Raw genomic sequence first — 23,863 nt, forward strand, 5'->3', positions numbered from 1 at the left:
AGGTGAAACCTAGTTAGAAGGAAGAGAATTTTTCTTTCTGTAAAAGTCAACCCCCATTAGTTACTTGAGACTATAGAGAAGTAATGACACTTTAATATACTTTGCTCCCTATGTACCCTGCACTGAGTACTTGCAATATTCCAGATTCATTTTAGTACTCCCAACAATCTAGAACAATGGTTCTCAACCTTCCCTATGCCGCAACCCTTTAATACAGCTCATGTTGTGGTGAACCCCAATTTCATTGTTATAAATTGAACATAATTAAAGCATAGTGATTAATCACAAAAACAATATGTAATTATATGTGTTTTTCGATGGTCTTAGGCGAACCCTGTGAAAGGGTCATTCAACCCCCAAAAGGGTCACGACCCACAGGTTGAGAACCGCTGATTAAGGGAATTAAAATGAGTTTGCTGGGTTGTACAGTGCATTTCCTCCATTTCCCAAACCTTAATGGAACATCAGTTTGTTTCCACCTCCCACAATACAGATGCATATATATTAATTTATATACAACTTATGTAACTTTACATAGGATTGCTATCATTTATAGCTTAATCTTAACTAATTGTCCTAAACGGGAAATAAAACTTTTACTAAATGAAAATGCAAATTATAATTCTTATTTCTGACTAAAAACTTGAATGGCCTTCTAAACACAGAGAGTTTCAATGATTGTCAACTACATTGACAATTTGGCTTCATTTTTTTTTTTCCTTTCTAGTCTTTGTTACTTCTAATGAAAACGCAGCCTCTTTTTATAAAAATCACATCTATTAATTCCCACTCTGGCTTCATTTTATGCTCCATCACATCAGGTTGTGACAGCCTCTGGAAGATGCTGCGATGTGCTTGCTGTCCTCATCCCCTTTCAAGTAGGACTTATTGCTCTGGCTGCAGGGGGGCTCCTTCCGGGATGCCACAGCCGCCCAGAGCCTTGGGACTCAGGCCCTGCCCTGCCCAAGGACTGATGAGACTCCAGTGGCCACAAATACCTCCTGTTCTGGCTGTCTTTCCTCCCTCTCAGCTCCCAGGAGTTTCTGGTGCCATCTCCCAAATGAATGACCTGCCTAGACTTCTCCTCTCAGGACATTCTCTCCTCCAGCAGATTCCAACAGCCTCAGGGATCATTAGCATAGTGCCTATAAATTTCTCTTCTTTAAAGCAAAAGCAGCCAAAAATGGTGCCTGCATACAGAAAGAGTAAAGGGAGAATATCTTGACTCTGGAACTTTCCAGATGTTTTCATTCAAATAGCCAGTCAAGCTTCCAGGGTCTCCTTATTTACTCAACCCAGGCATAGACACTGAAATCCCTGCCAACCCAGTTTGCATGACAATGTCAGGTCTGCATACACTCCCTAACTTAACTCCCCTGTAAAATTTCCACAGGGAAATCAATGTCTGCCTGTATATTTATTTGTTTTTAGCAGTCAGGCGGGCAGTCTGTGCTTATGAACTCAGTCTGGCTTGCACATATATTGCAGGTAGGGACAAATCAGGGTACTCCTCAGACTGCTTTTTCTTTTGATGTTTCCTTGTTTCTTAATATTTTCATGATTGAAGGGAAAGAGAAAGGAGAGACAAAGGCAGGGGAATATGTCACTTACATTTTTTAAAAGCAGATATAATTACCTTTAAAAGGAAGCCGTTATATAAGAAGAACAATATGGTTTGGTTTCCTAAAAAAGAGTAAAGCATACATGCCCTTTTCCCCAAAAAATAATAAGAATGGAAGAGAAGAGAAAGGGCATAGGGTTAAGCTGTACACTCAAAATAGAGTGACACACTGGCATGATGTCAGATTATTAAGCAGTCACCAGGGTAGGGCCACTAGCACCACCAGGAAAATGCCTGCTGCTCCTTATTCCAGGAAAAGGGGAATAGAAAAGTGTCAAATCCTCCAGATCTAGATTCCATAAACACATATTGAATATGCCCCTCTGAGCTAGATACTGTGCAAATATAAAGAAAACAAAAATATTTATACTCAAGAAACACACAATCTGGTAGGGAAAATCAATGCAAATAATAGGATGGGGTGAATTTTTTAAAATAAAGAAATATGTATGTTATAGAGTTCAGAGGTTTAATGCCTTAGGAGAGATTAGGAAAGTTTTTATGGACAGTCTCTCCTGGGATAGGTTTTGGAGGATGAAAGGAATTAGCAAAGTGAGGAAGGTGGGAAAGAGCATTTCAGGGAACGGCATATACCAAAGAGCAGTGCAGTGCAGGTGCTATCTATCTATATAAAAGGCTAAATGACCGACCATCTGACCATCTGACCATCCTACCATCTGACCGACTGACTGGCTGATACATATGATGTGCACTGACAATCTAAAAATAAACGACTTTCAGATGCACAATATATATAAAGCTCTCGCTGGTGCCAATTGCACGCCTGTGTTTTGATCTGACATTGTCAATCATGAATTTGGTTGTTTTTGATGACATTCTGAAGCTGAACGAAAGCAGCATCGTTGACAGAGTGTATCTGAAGACCAACTATTGGCACAACATACCATTTGAGTGATGATTCCATCAATTCAACAGATGATGCCAAAAAGGAAAATTTTCCCATCTAATTTCTTGATAGTATTACTCCTTCGGGAATGCTGTGCTGTAAATTAAAATTGAAAGTGGGTGCAGTCATCATGCTACTGAGAAATCTTAATAGTAAATGAGATCTTTGTAATGGTACTAGATTTATTATCAAAAGATTGTGACCTTACATAATCAAAGCTGAATTATTAATAGGATCTGCAGAAGGATAGGTTGTTCTGATTCCAAGAATTGATTTGTCCCTGTCTGACAACCAGCATCCCATTTAAATTAATTTGAAGACAGTTTCCTGTGATGCCAGCATTTCTGATGACTATTAATAAATCACAAGGAAAAACTCTAGACAGAGTAGGAATATTCCTATCTGAATCCGTTTTCGAACATGGTCATTTACATGTTGCTTTCTCTTGAGTTCAAAGAGCATGTGACTTTAAAGTTAAAGTTGTAAATACTTCATCACAAAGGAAATTAGTCAAGGACTCTGAAAGTGATTTTACTTTTAATGTAGTATACAGGGAGATATTATAATAAGTTTAGTCAATTTATCAGTCATTGTTTTTATCACTGTTATTTTCATATCATGTTTTTATTGTTTTTATATCCCTTTTTTGTTTTTATATCATGTTTTTGTTGTTCTTATATCATGTCTTTGTTGTTGTTATATCATGTTATTGTTTATTTATTAACCAATTTATATATTATTTTATATACATTTTACTAATTTTCTTTTGTTTCGGACACTTCTATTATAGAGAAAGGGCGAATAGTGATATTAAAATATTTCTTCTAATTAATTTCCTTTCAATGTGCACAAATTCATGCACCAAGCCTCTAGTATCAAGATAACTGACAAATAAGAAGCTCCAGCACCCAAGCCCCACCCCTAAATCTGAAAATGACAGGAAAGATGGTGCTTTAGAGGTGAAATCTCAGTGGCTCTGAAATGCTGAGGAATCGAAGTAAAACGGAAGACCACTAAAACTGGATGAAATGGGGGACTATCACCCAAAGCAAAGGCAGAAAGGGTGTATGGCATGGTCTCTCTTTTCCACATCCAGCGCGGCTAGAAAGAGTGGTCTGGTTATTTGAGTAGAGGCGGCTGGGGGTTTGAGAAACATGAAAGAATATGAAAGAAAGAGACAAGACACAAAGATGGAAGGAAAAAGCTAGGACCAGGTGGGACCGCCATCCTCTTCTGACAGAGAGACAAAGACCCAGCACCAGAACCACGTGTTTAATTTATACTCCCAAATACCAGGAAATTACATCTGTTCTGGGTGGGCCCGGCTGGTGGGCGTGACAAGCAGTCCAACCAGTCAGGCAGGACCTTGAGGGTGTGGCTCTACCTCAGGGCCCATCCAACAGGGCCAGGCTCTTGGTGTCCCTTGGCCACTAGGTCAGAGATTGGGGTCAAAACTGACTTGCCAGTCAGAGGGAGGAGAGTCCTATTCATTCCTGGTGCTTGGCTGGATTTACTTAATGAAACCCACTCCCTGACACCTGGGCAAAGATGAGAGTCAAGCTGAGAACACTTCTGTCTTCTTGGTAAAATGTGTTTCCAGGTCGTGGATCTTCCTGTCACCCTGAATTCAGCTGACAATCCTATCTAATAAAAGAGAAACATGGTAATTAGCATACATCCACTACCCTTCCCATTGGCTAATCAGCGAGATATGCAAATTAACTGCCAGCCAAGATGGCGGCCGGCAGCCAGGCAGCTTGAAGCTAACTAGAGGCTTGCTTGCTTCAGTGACGGAGGAAACCAATGTTCCCCGCCTGCCTTGCCAGCCTCTGAGCTTGCAGTTTGAAACATTGTTACAAATATAGAAGCTAAACAAAACCCTTTGGGGACTATCACCCAAAGCAAAGGCAGAAAGGGTGTATGGCATGGTCTCTCTTTTCCACATCCAGCGCGGCTAGATCAGCGAGATATGCAAATTAACTGCCAGCCAAGATGGCGGCCGGCACACTGATCCTGGTGCTGGGAGGCCTCTCAGCTCTGCTGATCCCGGTGATGGGAGGCATATTACCCTTTTACTATATAGGATAGAGGCCTGGTGCACAGGTCAGCCCGCCGGGATCTCAGAGCTGGAGTTGAAACAGTGTTTCGATTATAGAACCCAAACAAACCAGATACCTGCTTTCAGCAGCAGAGGCATCAGAGCTGGAGCCAGAGCTAAAGCTGGCCCAGAATAAAAAAAAAAAAAAAGAAAAAAAGGAGCTGTTGGGAGCTTCAGTCACCCGCCAGCCTGAAAACAGCCCTCAGCCCCTCACCCAGACTGGCCAGGCACCCCAGTGGGGACCCCCACCCTGAAGGGTGTGTGACCAGCTGCAAACAGCCATCATCCCCTCATCCAGGCTGGCCAGGCACCCCAGTGGGGACCCCCACCCTGATCCAGGACACCCTTCAGGGCAAACCAGTCAGTCCCCACCTGTGCACCAGGCCTCTATCCTATATAGTAAAAGGGTAATATGCCTCCCATCACCGGGATCAGCAGAGCTGAGAGGCCTCCCAGCACCAGGATCAGTGTGACAGGGGGCAGCGCCCAAACCCCCTGATCGCCCTGCGGCTCCCTGTGTGACAGGGGGCGGGGCCACAACCTCCCTATCCCCAACCTCCTGATGGGCCCTTCTCTGTGTGTGACAGGGGAAGGTGCCCCAACCCCCTGATCACCCTGCGGCTCTGTGTGTGACAGGGTGCGGCGCCTCAACACCCCTCTCCCCCCACACCATGGGCCCTGCTCTGTGTGTGACGGAGTAGAGCCAAAACCTCCCCATTGGCCCTGCCCTGAGTGTGACAGTGGCGGCGCCCCAATCCCCTGATGGCCCTGCGGCTCTGTGTGTGACAGGGGGCAGGGCCACAACCTCCCTATCCACCCTGCTCTGTTTGTGACAGGGGAAGGCGCCCCAACCTCCTGATCAGCCCTGCTCTGTGCCTTATAGGGGGGAGCTCCCCAGCCCCCCCTGATCGCCCTGCGGCTCTGTGTGTGACAGGGTGCGGCGCCCCAACCCCCCACCCCCACGGGCCCTGCTCTGTGAGTGACGGGGTAGAACCATAACCTCCCCATCGGCCCTGCCCTGAGTGTGACAGGGTGCGGCGCCCCAACCCCCTGATCCGCCCTGCCCTGAGTTTGACAGGGGGCGGTGCCCCAACTCCCCTATCGGCCCTACTCTGTGAGTGACAGGGAGGGAGCTCCCCAACCCCCTGATTGGCCCTGCTCTGTGCATGACAGGGTACGGAGCCCCAACCCCCCTGATGGGCCCTGCTCTGTGACAGGGGGTGGCGCCGCAACCTCCCTATCGACCCAGCCTTGAGTGTGACAGGGGGCGGTGCTCCAACCCCCCAATCGGCCCTACCCTGAGCGTGACTGAGGGTGGCATCGCAACCTCCCAATCTGCCCTGCTCTGTGCATGACAGGGGGCAGTGCCCCAACTCCCCAATCGGCCCTGCTCTGAGCCCGACCAGGGGCTGCACCTAGGGATTGGGCCTGCCCTCTGCCACCTGGGAGCAGGCCTAAGCCAGCAGTTCGTTATCTCCCGAGGGGTCCCAGACTGGGAGAGGGCACAGGCCGGGCTGAGGGACCCCCCTCCCCCCCGAGTGCACAAATTTTTGTGCACTGGGCCTCTAGTCCTATATAATAAAGAGCTAATATGCTAATTAGGCCAGGCATCAGACTGACCTTTCAGAACGACCAGTGAGGGGGTTCCACAGAGCCATGAGGCAGCCAGGGCTGCAAGGGCTGAGCCCCTTGCATGAATTTCATGCATCAGGCCTCTAGTAGAAATATAATGTGGGCAACATCTGGAATTTTAAATTTTCTAGTAGCCACATTAAATAAAGGAAATTTTAAACAATACATTATAATTAAACCAATTTATCAACAATATTACCTTTCAATATATAATCAATATTAAAAGATATTGGTGAGACATTTCTTTTCTTTTTTTCTTTTTTCTTTTTTTTTTTGCCTAAGTCTTTGAAGTATGGCATGGTTTTTACATCTATAGCACCTCTCTATTTAGACGAGGCATATTTCAAGTGCTCAATAACCACATGTTGCCAGTGGCTACTGTACTGCTCAGCAGTCCTAGATTACCTCGCCATGATTGGAAACATGGGAAGGAGGAGGGAGGAAAATGAAGTCTTATTTGGGAGGGGAAATTAAGTCTAGACATTAATAAAAATAAAACTGTAATACATTTAAACAGTAAAAATACTTATTAAAATGAGTAAAGGATAGAAATAAAATGTATAATTTATAAAACAATGCAGAAAATATGAAACAAGGAAAAGTGATAAATCCAGTAAGAGCCTTCATGCACCACAGCAAGCATTGTAAAAAGGAAATTTAAGTGACATGGTGTGAATATGTCCAAATAAATCAATAATCACAACTAAAGTGAAGGGATAAGATTCACCTGTTAAAAGACAACAGATACTCAGATTGGTTTTTTTTAAAGAGTAAAATTACCTGGCTATGTTCTGTTTAAGACACACACACCACACACACACACACACACACACACACACACACACACACTTGAAATAAAACAAAGAAAAACATTGAAAATAAACAGAAAAAAATATGCAAAACAAATGATAACTAAGAAAAATAGGTATAGTTAGTGCCAAATAGAACTCATGCCAAAAAACTCTAAAAGGTAATATTTCATCTTTTTTTAAATTAAATCTTTACTGTTCCTCTGTTTTCCCCCCATAGCTCTCCTCCACCCAGTTCCCACCCCACCCTCTGCCCTTACCCCTCCCACTGTCCTCATCCATAGGTGTACGATTTTTGTCCAGTCTCTGCCTGCCCCCCCACACCCCTTTCCCCCCCAGAATTGTCAGTCCATACCCTTTCCATGCCCCTGGTTCTATTATATTCACCAGTTTATTCTGTTCATCAGATTTTTTATTCACTTAATTTTTAGATTCACTTGTTGATACATATGTATTTGCTGTTCACAATTTTTATCTTTACCTTTTTCTTCTTCCTCTTCTTTTTTTTAAATATATTTTTATTGATTAAGATATTACATATGTGTCCTTATCCCCACGTTACCCCCTACCCCCCCAACCCCCCGCTCATGCCCTCACCCCCCTCCGTTGTCCATGTCCATTGGTTAGGCCTATATGCTTGCATATAAGTCCTTTGGTTGATCTTGCCCCCTTACCTCCACCCTCCACTACCTTCCCTCCAAGGCCCGACAGTCCAATCAATGCCTCTCCATCTCTGGATCAGTCCTTGTTCATCAGTTTATATTGTTCATTATATTCCACAAATGAGTGAGATCATGTGGTATTTATCCTTCTCTGACTGCCTGATTTCACTTAGCATAATGCTCTCCAGTTCCATCCATGCTGTGGCAAATGGTAAGAGTTCATTTTTCTTCTTCCTCTTCTTAAAGAATACCTTTCAGCATTTCATATAATGCTGGATTGGTGGTGATGAACTCCTTTAGCTTTTTCTTATCTGTGAAACTCTTTATCTGACCTTCAATTCTGAATGATAGCTTTGCTGGATAAAGTAATCTTGGTTGTAGGTTCTTGCTAATCATCACTTTGAATATTTCTTGCCACTCTCTTCTGGCCTGCATGGTTTCTGTTGAGAAACCAGCTGACAGTCGTATGGGTACTCCCTGTAGGTAACTGACTTTTTTTGTCTTGCTGCTTTTAAGATTCTCTCTTTGTCTTTTGCTCTTGGCATTTTAATTATGATGTGTCTTGGTGTGGTCCTCTTTGGATTCCCTTTGCTTGGGGTTCTCTTCCCTTCCTGGACTTGTAAGTCTATTTCTTTCACCAGGTAGGGGAAGTTTTCTGTCATTATTTCTTCAAAGAGGTTTTCAATATCTTGCTCTCTCTCTTCTTCTGGCACCCCTATAATTCTGATGTTGGTACACTTGAAGTTGTCTCAGAGGCTCCTTACACTATCTTCATATTTTTGGATTCTTTTTGCTTTTTGCTTTTCTGGTTGGGTATTTTTTGTTTCTTCATATTTCAAATCTTTGACTTGATTCTTGGGATCCTCTTGTCTGCTGTTGGATCTCTGTATATTATTCTTTATTTCAGTCAGTGTATGCTTAATTTCTAGTTGGTCTTTTTTCATATCCTCCAGGGTCTCACTAAATTTATTGGCGGTTTCCAGAAAATTCTTGAAAAACCTTATAAACGTGGTTTTGAACTCTATATCCAGTCGTTTGCTTTCCTCCATTTCTGTCTTTTGTGACCTGTTTCTTTGTCTCTGCATTTTTTATGCTTCCCTGTGTTGGTAGATTGGCTTTGTGTGCTAGGTGTCCTGTAGGGCTCAGTCTCCCCAGTTACCTGAGGTGGACACTCTTGATGCACCACTTTGTAGGCTTTGTGCACGCTCTTATTGTAGTTAAGCCTTGATTGTTGTAGTTATCACTGTGAGGAATTGACCTCCAGGCCAATTGGCAGTGAGAATCAGCTGTGTCTGCAGTGGGAGAACTTCTGTGCTGAAGACACCCTTCTGGGGCAAGACTTGCTTCAGTGGGGCTTTGGTGCTCACTGAGTCTGTCCCCTGAGTGTGTCCCTTATGGATCTTCGGAGTTGTAATCTGGATGGTCCCACTCTGACCACTGGGTACACTGGCTCTTGGATCTAAGGAGGTGCTAATTTAGTCTCTGCCTGAGGTTACCCAGCAAAAACTATTCCCCTTCCTTTTTTGGAGTTTGGAGGTGCCCAGATGAGGCCCAGCTGTGAAGCAATGCAAGCTGTTGTGGGGCCTTGGGCCTTCTCTTGGAAGTTCTGGGTCTGTCTGGCCCAGCTGTAATTTGTTAGGTAATTTTCAGGTTGCAAAGGGCCAGGGCATTCATATGAAAAAGCCTCTGCCACAGCCTGGGTGGGGCGGGGTCTCAAGGAATCAACAGGGCGGAGCAAGCAGCTATGGCAGATCCTCAGCCCTGCCCTAAGGGGCCGCGAGTCTCAGTGTCCTGGTAATTTAATTGCTGCAAGCACCTCTGAGAGAAAACTGCCCTAGAGTTCCGAGTTCTGCCCGCTGCCAGACAGTCCAGTTTCTCCCTGTATGAGTCCTGGGTCCCCAGAGACTTCCCGGGACTGGAGTTCAGAGCAGTCGGGAGCTTGTGACTCCCTCCCGATTCAAAAAGACAGCTGCATCCTCAGGTACCAGCCCCTTTCCGCGAGAGCTCGAGCCTCCATACCTTTGCACTTTACTTCCGCAGCTCCTGACTCTCAGTGTGCTTTTCTCTTTCCTTCTAGTTGTAGAATTTCCACTCAGCCAGCCTTCCTGTAGTTCTGGATGATGTCCGTTTTGTCTTTTTGTTGTATTTGTGAAGTTGTTGTAGGAGGCAGCAATTTCGGTGTTTACCTATGCCGCCATTTTGGTTTCTACTCTTCTTCCTCTTCTTAAAGAATACCTTTCAGCATTTCATATAATACTGGTTTAGTGGTGATGAACTCCTTTAGCTTTTTCTTATCTGTGAAGCTCTTTATCTGACCTTCAATTCTGAATGATAGCTTTGCTGGATAAAATAATCTTGGTTGTAGGTTCTTGCTAATCATCACTTTGAATATTTCTTGCCACTCTCTTCTGGCCTGCATGGTTTCTGTTGAGAAATCAGCTGACAGTCGTATGGGTACTCCCTTGTAGGTAACTGACTTTTTTGTCTTGCTGCTTTTAAGATTCTCTCTTTGTCTTTTGCTCTTGGCATTTTAATTATGATGTGTCTTGGTGTGGTCCTCTTTGGATTCCTTTTGCTTGGGGTTCTCTGCGCTTCCTGGACTTGTAAGTCTATTTCTTTCACCAGGTAGGGGAAGTTTTCTGTCATTATTTCTTCAAAGAGGTTTTCAATATCTTGCTCTCTCTCTTCTTCTGGCACCCCTATAATTCTGATGTTGGTACGCTTGAAGTTGTCCCAGAGGCTCCTTACACTATCTTCATATTTTTGGATTCTTTTTGCTTTTTGCTTTTCTGGTTGGGTATTTTTTGTTTCTTCATATTTCAAATCTTTGACTTGATTCTTGGAATCTTCTTGCCTGCTGTTGTATCTCTGTATATTATTCTTTATTTCAGTCAGTGTATGCTTAATTTCTAGTTGGTCTTTTTTCATATCCTCCAGGGTCTCACTAAATTTATCGGTGGTTTCCAGAAAATTCTTGAAAAACCTTATAACCGTGGTTTTGAATTCTATGTCCCATCATTTGCAAGCAGCTATGGCAGATCCTCAGCCCTGCCTTAAGGGGCCCCACATCTCAGTGTCCCAGTAATTGCTGCAAGCACCTCTAAGGGAAAGCCACCCTCAAGCTCCGAGTTGTGCCTGCTGCCAGACAGTCCAGTTTCTCCCCATATGAGTCCTGGTTCCCCGGAGACTTCCCGGAACTGGAGTTCAGAGCAGTTGGGAGCTTGTGACTCCCTCCTGATTCAAAAAGACAGCCGCATCCACAGGTGCCTCCCCTTTCCACGCACGCACTCGAGCCTCCATACCTCTGCACTTTACTTCCGCAGCTCCTCTGGGTCTCAGTGTGCTTTTCTCTTTCCTTCTAGTTGTAGAATTTCCACTCAGCCAGCCTTCCTGTAGTTCTGGATGATATCCGTTTTGTCTTTTCATTGTATTTTTGAAGTTGTTGTGGGAGGCAGCAATTTCCGGTGTTTACCTATGCCGCCATCTTGGTTTTGATAATATTTCATATTAATAAAAAATATTGTTTATGAAACTTTATAGGTTCAAATAATATATAACAAGAATCATGAAGAATAAAAAGGAATTGGTATTGCTAAAATTATAGGTAAGAGATATTAAGACATTTTTCGTGGAATTCAATATACCATATACTCAGAAATAATAAAATAAAGGAAATTTGAATAATAAAGTTAATATACTTGATTTCAAAACTGTATTAATCTTTGTCACCCAAAGGCAAAAAATACACATTTCTTTATCTTAAACTATAAATTATGAAATTCTCTAAACATACAAAATTGCAATGTACCAGGCCTACTAGATCCACCCATCTCCATATATTTGTGTCTCCCTCTGTACTTTATGAGGTGGATCTTCATGGACCAGGGATCTCTTGCTCTCTGGCTTCTGGATGGATCTGCCCATGGGAAGACCCAGCAGTGGATCACAGGGGGAAGAGGGTGAGGTCAGGGTCTTTCCCCCACACCTGACTGGCAGCTCCTGCCAAGCTGCCTTCTCACAGAGCTGCCGGTTCTGGACCTGAATACGGTCCTTCCTCTCTCCTCTTTAAGCCTTCACTTTCTTGGGCAACCCTGACGAATGGCATCAGCATTTTGCATGTGGTTCTTCATTTGTCTCCTCCCAACACCAATACACATCTCTTTTATTTGGGGAAAGAGGCTATAAAGGAAAATCCCATATATTTTCACTTCTAAATACTTAACATGCATCTCACAAAAGGGAATTCTTTTTTTTTTTTAATATATTTTATTGACTTTTTACAGAGAGGAAGGGAGAGAGATAGAGAGTCAGAAACATCGATGAGAGAGAAACATCGACCAGCCACCTCCTGCACATCCCCCACAGGGGATGTGCCCGCAACCCAGGTACATGCCCCTGACCGGAATCGAACCTGGGACCTTTCAGTCCGCAGGCCGACGCTCTATCCACTGAGCCAAACCGGTTTCAGCAGAATTCTTTTGATATAATCACTATGCCCTATGGTCTTAAATAAAATAAAAATGTTTAAATAATAAAATGAAAAATTTATTTTCTTAATAACATCTAATGTCATTTTCAAATTCCCATAATTATCCAAATCTCACTGTTTGTTCATTTGTTTGCATCAGGATTTTTAAAGTTTACTAATTGTATGTATTTGTTATATTTCTTAATCTCTTTTCATCTGAAATTATCCCCTTTTCTTCTTTGCTATTGTCTTGTTGTAGTCATCGGGCCTATTGAGTGCCACACTCTGGATTTACTTGACTGTCCCCTCCCTTCCCGGTGTCTTTTCCTGTCCCAACCTCCATAGAACCCATTGGCCAGAGATTGAATGCAAAGACTTCATTTAATGTATGTTACTTTTTAAAAAAATTTTTTGTAAGAATACTTAACACACCTTGCTCTGTACTTCATATTACATCATCCCCAAACTTATATAATATCCACTGTGACACTTTCATGGATCCTAATATTGATCAGTGTTTTCAAGTAAAAGTTTACATCTAGAGGTATAGGAAGCCTTTGTAGCTTTTATATTTTATGTATTTTAAGAAAAAAATTGATACATTTTACCACATCAACATTTGAAACTTTGTAATGACACATATTCCCCTAAATAAATTAAGATAAATGACATACTGGGAGAAAATATTTTTAAAATATAGAACAAATAAATTATCTGAGACATAAGTAACTACAAAAAATAGAGAGAGAAAACAACAATGAATGACTAGCAACTAAAAGAAAAACAAGTAATAGAAAGGTAAGCAAAGGATAGTCATAGAAGAGGGAAAAAAGTCATTATTAATAAAAGTATAAAAGGGTATGATTTCAGTAATAACCAAGGAGCAAATCAAAATTCAAATATAACCTTATTATATTGATAAATGTTAATAGTTTGATGATAACATTCATTCATTTATCCAACACATATTTTTATGTTCCAAACTTACACCAGACCTAATTCTAGGTGTATCTGAGAACAAAATAGGTGTTCTATCTTTGAGAAACGTGGATTACTGAGCAGGTAGTAGTCAATAAATAAGTAAAGAAATACAAGAACAACTTAATATCAGATAATAGCATCTTCACAAATAAACAGCATTAGTTAGCAGCCCAGGATGGGGAATTAGATGTACTATTCAGGAAAGGCCTCACAGGATAAAAGCAGGTGATTAAGATATTGTTGGCCATGTGATGGGGATGGTGTTGGGTTGGGTTAGGGTGGACAAAACTTTGCAGAATAAAGATCTAGGCAAAGATCCAAAGACCGGAACAAGTCCTCCATTTTGGAGGAACAAGAAGCCAGTGTGTCCAGAGCACTATGGATAGTGCAATGTGCGCCATATTACATCATGTCAGAATTTATATATTATATCCACTTGTCTAGGACAGGGTAGAACTGCAGTTCAACAGCAGAATGGAACAAGATCACATAAGAATCAAGACACCCATTTTAAGAAGGTTAGATTTTACTCAAAACACTGTACGAATCCCTCAGAACTTTGTAACAGAGGAGAGATGTCATCTAATTTTTTTAAACTTTATTCTGTGACTGTGTGGATAACATATTGAAGGTGGAAGAAGACTGGAAACAAGGAGACAGGAGCTGAAGAGGAGTGAGGGGACAAGTCATATTTGGAGGTAGAGCCTCAGGTCTTGCCAATGAGATGACTAAATGAGATACAAGGTGGGCCAGCGATGTCTTTAGGTCTTGGTTTGAGTATCTGGTTGAATGGTGGTCCTACTGACTAAAATAATGAAAAAGTGTGGGAAGGATGCAGGGCTCTTTGGAGTGGTTTGAACATGACTGCTGGCTGATGGTGTTACTGAAGACATCAACAGGGGAGGAAAATAATCAGATTGGCACTTTTGAAGGATGGCTTGATGAAGAATGGGCTTACAGGCGAGTGTAGGGGCTCCTAAAACAGTCCATGGGACTCAATAGTGAGGCTTAAAGCTAAGGTCATGGGAAGGGTGGAGAAGAGAGTACAGTTTTCAGAGAAGTGACTAAAGTAGAACATAGAAATTCAAGTTGACTGGTTGAATGGTAGGGGAGGGGACAGGAAGGATTAAGCTCCTTTGACCACAGTGGTGACTGGCTTGATGACTCCCCCTTAATGAACTGCCTTCTTGTCTTACTTTCCCCACTCCCCTAGTGGTGTTTCCTGGGACCAACACCTAGATAAATGACTTGCACTTAAATCTTTGATTTTGATCTTCTTGAGGAACCCAAGTAGACAGTATGAGTTGACAGTCATGTCTCCTTAGAGTCACCCTGAGTAGAGTTAGTAGCAAGGGCTGGGCACCATGAAGGCCTGAGCACTTGCAGAGTGCTCTCTCGCTCATGAGTTTTCTGAGATCCAGTTGGGTGAGTGTGACCCACTTCTGCATTCCTTCCAACTCGGCACATCCGCTGCCAGGAGCAGAGAGCATTGAGGTAAACATGACATTTTCCTCATGCTCAGCAAGACAGGAAGTTCATTAAATTTGGTATAAATCTTTGCTTTTAAGTGCCAGTTGGTGATTTATTTTCTCCTTCTGTTTAGATTTTTTAGAGCGTAGGTGCCAACCTCTGAAATCCAATCCAAAACCCCAAGTGAAGTCTTGTTGATAAATCAACAAAAGCCCTGTTTGCACAATGCAAGCCAAATGCAAATTCCTTATCCTTGAGAGTGAGTCTACTGATCATTTTTCAATGTTATGAAAGGTGCCATGTCAAAGCATCTTACTAATTTTCACCTCGGCTTCTAAAAAACATCCTCTGGCTGCCTTCCTGCAAAGAAAATCCACAGATAAATAAAACCTCCAAAGAAATACCATGGCGGTAAACACATCCGAGGAGGGAAAATTTGCTTCAGGATGCAGTTGGCAGGTATATCCCCCCCTTACCTCTACATTTGGGCAGCACGACTCCTCAGTGTGCATCTTCACCCATTAAGAGACTTCAACATGATACTTACACGGGATCTTAGAGATACCTGCCCAGTATAGCTAAGATATCGTTAACTTCTACTTGTTATTAGCTGAGACTTGGGCATGCTACTGAATCCATCTGATCCTCTATTTCATCATCTTTGAATTGTGAGGATTAAATGCATTCGTTTGTTCCTTCATCCAAGTAATACTTATTGAGAAGCTACTCTTGAATCTAGGTGTTCCTCACTTGTTGATCTGAAGACAGTTGGAAAATGCAAATTGTTTGTGATATGGACCTATAGTTGCAATTTTTGAATTGCTTTTGTGTCAGGGGTTCCAGAATTGAGCTAAGCTTGGGAATATACAGGTGAACTGAACCTTTATGGCCAACAGAAAGAAGATGAGTGGCAATGAGGCAGTGAAAACAAAGACACAGAGAAAAAATACAGCTGGGGACTTCTATGTGCCAGTGTTAAAACATGTCTCAGAGTCAACACCAACCAAGGGTTTGTGAGCTGTGGTGTTTATCTACTCTCTCTCTCTCTCTCTCAGTTATTGGTTAAAGGCTCCCCCAGGGTATTAATTCCTCAGCAATTCCAGCCAGTACCACCTTTGGGAAGAGCTGACTCCAGCAACCAAAATCCTCAAGCAAAGGGATTCAATGATGGGCAGTTAAGAGTGGAGGGGCATTCACTGAACTGGTAAGGGCCTGGATGGGTGGGGAAGCAGCTGTGTCTTCTACCTACCTCAGTTATATCCTTATTTCTTTCATTTATTCTCCTTTCCTAATATCCTTTAATGGTTTCCAAAAACTCTTTGTACAAAGACCAACCCTTTATCCCAAGGTTTGAGTCCTGGTGTAGGTTGGCTCATACCAACATTATGGGAATAAATTAGGAGGCAAGAAGAGAATGGATGAGAGAAGAGATAATAACATAAGGCACCTGGATCAGTGTGGCGCAGGAGAGGATTCAACTAATGTAAGCTTTATCCATTTTGCTTTACCCCCTTCCCCTCAAAAGCAAGAGTTATCATCTTATCCTTAACCATCTCCTCTAAGGCAATATTACCTGGTAACTGTTAAGCTGTCACCTAACTCCATGATCTAATTATCCACTAGGGGCAAAGATCACTTACCTTTGGCAGGAGGAAATTGGGAATTAAATTTTATGAGCTAACGTAGAAAAGGCTTATGTTTGACAAGAATCATCATAAAATTGTTACACATTTCACATCAATGCACATAGTAAAGCACAAAAGAGGTTATGAGGTTTAGAAGTCATAATATATGATCAAAGACAGCTCAAATGGTTGGTCAAGAGTGAAACATATGCCTTCATAAATATAAGGGGTGTGTCCTTGAAAAGTCCTTGGGAAATGCTAAAATCCTTTTTGGAGAATATAATAAGTATTTGAAATAACAAGGACAATTAATTGGGTATAGGTATCATTCATTAAATTTTACAATTAGGTAACACATATAGTTTTTTATTATAAGACTTAGTTTGGAAAATGTTGGCATATATAGATTTGTTTTTTAAAAAAGCATCTAACCAATTAAATGTGATAAGCAAAGATATATCTGCTGAGCATATATCATTAAAATTTATAAATGATGGACAGAGGTAAAGACAGAAATATGTCACCATCAAAGAAGAGTTTCAAGGACACCAGAAGACTAAATAATATTGATGCTTTCAAAGACAAAAATTGTGAGGACTCTCAGAAGGCTTTATTCTGTTGTACTTAAAGTAAGTTAAACAATAAGTGATGAGCCCATTACTGGTTATAAATCTAATAATCTATCTAGAGGAATAAGCTTACAATTGGAAATAGGAAAAAGAATCAAAACCCAGAATCGATGGAATTCTAAGAAATTATCCAGACTTTGAAATGGAAACTAAAAGAACTGGCAGAGCTATATTTGGTAATTAAAATAGCAAACCACCAATCATAAGAATTGTCAGAAGTCTAGAGAGAAACAAATGTTGCCACATGTTTAAAAGACTTATTAGTCTATAATAAGTCTATTCTAGAAATAACAAAGGGATTTGTTCTTGATCGCTAGAAAAAGTTTCTAGAATGAAAGTTTAAACATGATTTCTGAGCTCTTAATAAGAAGTGAGTATCAGGAGCCAAAATGTGTTCACTAAAATCAAGTCCTTCCTCATGGTTATTTATTTCTCATTGTTACCAAGAGGGAGATCAGGACTACATAATAGAGCCACTGGGTTTACTGCCTGGAGATATGAACAATCACCTACTAAAAGAGTAGTGTGCTAGAGGTACCTAAATCAAATCCATTCACTGATGATGGTAAATGAAGACAAACTCCTCAACTCCTCATTGCACTCAATCACATCCAGGCTCCGTCTGCTTTGGATTCAGGTTTTTAGTCTGGACTTTATTTGAGTGTGGGTGGACAAATCTACGTGTAAAGTTCCTCATGCAAATTAGATCATTAGAGTTGCCAACCTATGAACTGTGAGACAAATAACATTTCCTAGTGTTACTCTTATTAATATTGAATGCTATCTTTTCTAACAGGCAGACAATAGTACTATCACTTTCTGGATAAAGATAAAGCTTTAGTGACTTGTAGAAAAGCAATTGTGTTTGGAATTAGCTGAGTGATAGTCACCCTATAGTTCTAGGCTGATGCTATCAGGAGAATGAAGTTGAGGTTCCATGATGAACAGTGAAGAAAGCACCCATTCTTTTGCAAGAGTTTTAGCTTGTCCAGAAACCTGGCCGGTTTTGCTTTTAACCTGGACAGTGGAGCCTGCATTCTTATCCTCCAAGTTCCATTCCAACATGGCCCCGGGGAAGCTCTGCACGGCAGAGCCCTTACATCATCTGCACTATATGTACACTTGGTCAGGCTGTGTAAACTTTGACATGTGGGTGTCAATCTTTCTCATATTTGCAGATGGCTTTATCAGAGCGTGATTAGTTTCCAGAACAAATTTGAGCAAAAGAAAACATTACCTACAGTATGTAAGCCAACAGACCAGCTAGTTTTCAGATTTGTCTATTTACATGGGCACTGGCTGTTTTGCTAAGGCTCTCTAAAACTGATGGTAATTGAACAGTGCCAGTGTGTTAGTGGAAGCTGATGAGTTGTAAAGGTTTTATAAACAACCAGGGTGGATTTGGCCACAGCCTTTCTAGTAATGTTTGTTAATCTCCCTGAGCAAGTGTGCACCTAACACAATGTAAATACTCCAGAATTTGGAGGTGTCAATAGTGTAACTTTTACTGTTTGTAAAATAATTCTTTGATATCATCAGCAAGTTTACTGAATGTCCCATGGCCAAATATAATAAAACCTTAAGTAAGCGCTTGCGGAGAAATAAGGGAAAACATGTGTTTTATTTTTACCCCACTGCATGTTTGTTGAAGGATCACCGTAGACTGATAAATACAGTAGTGCCTGTGCCTGTGTGTAGATTTCTGTTTGGCTTCCAGTGAAGGCTAGCTATTTATACTCCACTCAAAGAAGGAGGAGTAGCTGTTTAAAATTATTAGATGGCTCAGTTTTATGTGTTTTGTTGAGAAAGACTTAGTGTGGAACTTAGTGTAGAACTTCCAGGGAACATCTTTATTGTACCCAAACTATGAGCATCTAAGACAAAGTTTCTTGAAGATTTACATCAAGTAGAATTGACGCTATGGAGTTAGGCAGTAACTAACCTGTGTTCAGGTATGGAAATCCCCTTGCATATACCTGTTGGTGGACTGTGCTTTCAAATGATGTCAAATATTGTCTGATGAGGCCTTCTGTTATTTATTTATTTATTTATTTATTTATTTATTTATTTATTAGCACACGCGGGAACCACTAGAGGGCCTATCCATTTGCAAGGGTTTTCAGAAAAGTCTTCTGAATGTCAGAGAAAAATCTCTGAAGATCTCCCCCGCCCACTTTTTTTTGGTAAAGAACCTTACTGACCACTCCCTGAAACCACTCCCCCCATTGTTGATATCTGTCAAAAGTGGGAATCTGCCGGGCCCTGGGCTGCATCAACTAAGACCACTGCCCTCAGGGTTAACAGCCAGCTCCTCTGGCCACAGTATTGATGGATGGCAGAGGAAATAAGCTGCAGTGACATTTTAAAGAGGAATTTGTGAATCAGAGATATGAGCATGACTGGTGCGGCATAGCAGCACATAAAATCAATACAAATAACCCAAACCTTAATACCTTGATCCGGGAAGAGTCTAGCTTTATCAGACACTGGGAGGGAGCAGCCCAAGGCCACCTGAGCTAGGCATGCTATTGACTTTCTTGCAGAGGTATTAAGCCAACTACAATTAGGAGACTATTTTTTTTCTGAGGCATTTCTTTCCCCAACATTTCCTGGGGAAATATGTACAAGTGTAAAAAACATCTTTGAAAAGCATCCTTCCAGTGACATTGAGCATGCCATGTTGTCACTGCAAAAACTATGGTTTATGTTTTTCTCTCCCACATTTTATGAGTTGTCATTGTTTTTGAGTCGGTTAAAATAATCTGAAGACATACATTGCTTTCCTCTGTGTGGTTTCTAAAAGCTGATATGTACCTCTCATTGTTCCCTATGGGAAGGGAGTCATTTTCTCTTCTTTGTGGCATAAAACTCTAATATGCATAACTAAGTTTGTGCAGCTCGCCATAAAAATCAATGGGAGCTAAGATCCAGCTTTATAAAAGGGCTATAGGCTATTGATTGCAATATCAAATGTTGCCTCCTTGCATAATTACATTTAAGGGAATGGGCTAAAAAGAACCTGTGGCCAATTCCCTGTTTTACTTCCTCTTGATATGCTATGCAAAGAGTGACTTCGTTTTTCAAACGTGGAAACTCAGAGCTAACAATGATTTTGATTGTATAAAGGGTGTGGATGATCACGTGAACTATGAGGGAGAGCAGTTTTTCAGGCATGCCGTTTTAGTCATGTTTCATGTGTGCAGCCCTTGGTAGGTCCTATTTGGGAGGAACGGGAAGGCCCAGTAAGCACTAGACATACGAGTGTGTAGACTACTCTTAATGTTGGGGTGGAAAACGGAGTATCCCTGAATATCCGCTGAAATCACTCAGTCTCTTGTTTCTGGCTAAATGTCTGAGAAACCAAGGAGCCTTATATATAATAAGCAAAGACTTGGCTTACTAAAATAGGGCCATCTTTAAATAGCAGGGGATTACATCCCTCATAAAATAGAAAAAAAAAAGAAGAAAAAAAAAAGAACAACTATGCGAATTTATTTTCTTACTCATATTATTCAATACTTGGAAAGAAAGCCAAAAACTGGCTTTTCCAGGCCTGAGTAGGAGGTGGAGATGATGAATTCTTCTTCTCGTATTAATTATTTACTTTTAAGAAGGGTAACCCTCTGCTTTTTAATTATGTGGGATGCGGGATGTCTGGGCACGAGAGGCATCTGTCTGTCACACTGTCTCGCTGGACTGAGAGAAGATGGAAGACAAATGGGGGCACACACTTGAGGATGGCTTGCTCTGAGGGCCAAGTGAACCCCTACCCCCGTCTGAATTGGAGTTTCTCCTCTGCCCTCCTCTGCCCCAGGCAAGCCAGCTACAAAAGTCCTAAACCTGAAAGTTCTCGGGAGACAGAGCCGGTGGGTTCTGAAACCCGCTGGTCCTGTGCAAAGGCGTGTGTGAACCTGTGACCCTGCAAGGTGAAAGTCACAGCACATGGAGTGGCGTTTGTTAATGTGTGTACAGAGTAACTCTGTTTGTTTGTAGGTCCTTAGTAGAAGGGTGTCTAATGTTGACTTTTTGAGGCTAAAATTGTTTGAGTTTTCTATCCCGACTCTAAGCCACCTTATGGAAGGCTCTTTTTTCTGTGCTATTTGTACATTTGTTACCTTTTAAAGTGTCTTGAAGTAGTAAACAGTTCAACAGTTCTCTCTCCATCCACCCATTACGAGTAAGAATGGGGTTCCAGCCCGCCAAGGGTGGTGTCAGATGCCGTCGCCAGTAGCTTGCCCCGCTAATAAATATTTGCAGCTTTGGCAATTATGCCCACATATTGTGCATCCCTACTAGTTTTTAGTTAAAGAAAAAGAGGCTGCTTGGAGAAAAAGACATGTTTCTAGGAAGGCATTTCTAGTAATATAATGGACACAGACTCTGATTTTCTGGTTGATAAACTGTCGTGAAGAAAGAAAGGGTTGGATAAGAAATAGAGCCCCTCTGTGTATGAATGTGTGTGTATATGTGTTTTCTGTAACTTGAACAAACTCCTAAGAGCCACACTCCATTTTTCTTTAGTGTAAACTACAGTAAAAGGGTTCACAGTTTTCTGCTCTGGAGAAAAAGAAAATAATTTCATTCCAACCACCTCATTTCTAATTTTACTGCATGAAGAAATGAACCCGCATCTCTCTCTGTTCCTTTTGCTTAGTTTGGGGTTGGGAAAACTCACAAGTACAGGGGGGGGGCCCCCTTGACCTCCTCCCAGGAAAAATTCTCCTTTGTTTCTGTAGTTGAGCGAGTTAGAGAAGCCTTGTAATGACACCATTGTCAGGGGAATGAAACGCAGCGCCCTCCTGGCCGGGCAGCTTAAGGAGAGTCCCTCTCTCTCTCTGGGCTCTTGCAGAGGTTCCTGATTGCCCCTTATGGTGTCTGTTAAAAAGCCAAGTCCTTTTTAGCCTGTTACAATGTAGAGCTATTTGGAACGGGTCCCAGTGCATTTGGCCTTGGCTTTATGCATGAGAATGGGTCTCTTTCTGTGGGGGGTTTAAGTAGGAAACTAGACTGGCTTGACTTTTATACTAACTTGATGAAGAAGTACCTCTAGCACAGAAGCAGTTGGTCTGTGGAGGATGTTAAAACCCCTCTAGCAACTGGAGTAGGGTCTGCATGCTCTAGGATGAGAAACATGAGAGCACAAAAGAGGGGTGTGTGAGGCAACCTGAGTAGCACCCAGCCCTGTCTCCAGGTGGATACTGAAGCCATTGCTAGGTTGCCTTTGCTTCATGAAAGTGATCCCCGTTGGGGACCAACATGCATTACCAGGAGGTAGAGCACTGCCTTATGCCAAGGGCTGTGTGGTCACCCTGTCAGGCCTCAGCTGGAGTTTATAGAGTGAAACCCCGATCTGGGCAAGGACTTTGGGTTTCAGGACTTGATGTTGAAAGAACTGGGTTCAAATTCCCATCTTCAAATGTCTATGAGCAAGGAATTGGCAAGTCATCTGGGCTCTATGACTCTCCTCCTTGAAGCCTCCTGGGAGTGACTTCCTATCTTGCCTGGTTGTAGTGACAGTCAGTGAGCTAATGGGTATAAAAGCAAATGATAAATTGCTAATTTGGAGGGGGACATAATAATCTGATATTCAAGAGAAAAGACAGGCTATCAAAACTGTTACCTGTGATTGAATGAGTTAAAAGGAAAATGCTTGGTTAAGGGAAGGAGCAAGGTATAAAGGACCCAAGCTATTTTTTCCTCATAAATTTTATTGAGTCTCACTTAGGAAGTCTCTAATTTAGAAAGGTCTCCCTCTGGCCAAAACAAAACAAAACAAAACAAAAACCTGCTGGCACTTACTGTAGTTTCTAAATAGGTAAGTCTTTAAAACCAGTGTAAGGTCATGGAAAGGACCACCTTCCCTTCATTCATAAGCAATTTTAGGAATTATTGCCACTCTTGCAGGTTGGGTTCTCTGGGAAGCCGACACTGAGAGGGAGTTAAGTGTGCAAATCAATTATTGGGAGGCAACAGCTTAAAAGAGAGAAGGAAAGCATGTCTGGGGGGCATTGGACACAGTGCGGACCTGGCAAAGTCAATGTCCCTTAGAAGAATCTCACAGGAAGCAGAAGTCACTAAGCATCCGTACTCCTGTCTTGCTCTCTCATTGGTCAGCCTAGAAGAGCTGAAGAGCTGAGGTGTGCCTGGAGGCTGCCAACTAATGCCAGCCCTTGTAGCTGGACAGAGTCCTTACTTGAAGGGGAATTCAGTGGTGCATCTGTGTGCCTTCCACCCTGACAGACAGTCCTTGTCCATCACTCTGGAAAAAAACGTATGCTAAGGACTTGATCCCATTGTTATGTTTTCACTGTTCTTTATAGTATAAGACTAGAGGCCCAGTGCACAAAAGTGCTTTCGGGGGTTGTCTCTCAGCCCGGATTGCAAGAGGACGCAGGCCAGACCAAGGGACCCCACCAGTGCACCCTCAGGGCTGGGGAGGGATGCAGAAGGTTGGCCAGCCAGGGAGGGACTGCGGGATGACTCCAGGGCATGTCCAGCCCATCTCACTCAGTCCTGATTGGCCGGATCCCAGCAGCAAGCTAACCTACTGGTCAATTGTCTGCCCCTTGATGGTCAGTGCATGTCATAGAGAGTGGTTGAGTAGCCTTAGGATATCATTAGCATACTATGCTTTGGTTGGTTGAATGGCCTACCAGATGACCAGATACTTAGCGTATTAGGCTTTTATTATATAGGATGTGCACAGGTGAATATTTATTTATTTTTTATTTTTACTCTTACCAGAGAACTTTTTTTTTCTCTATTGATTTTTAGAGAGAGTGGAAGAGAGGGAGAAGGGGGAAAGAGAGAGAGAGAGAGAGAGAGAGAGAGAGAGAGAGAGAAGAAGCATTGTCATGAGAGACACATAAATTGGTTGCCTCTCATATGCAACCTGACCAGGGCCAGGATGGAACCCCAGTCGAGGTATATGCAGTTGAACAAGAATCAAACCTGAGACCCT

Source organism: Myotis myotis, unplaced genomic scaffold (assembly GCF_014108235.1).
Source record: "Myotis myotis isolate mMyoMyo1 unplaced genomic scaffold, mMyoMyo1.p scaffold_m19_p_9, whole genome shotgun sequence".
Classification (NCBI taxonomy): domain Eukaryota; kingdom Metazoa; phylum Chordata; class Mammalia; order Chiroptera; family Vespertilionidae; genus Myotis; species Myotis myotis.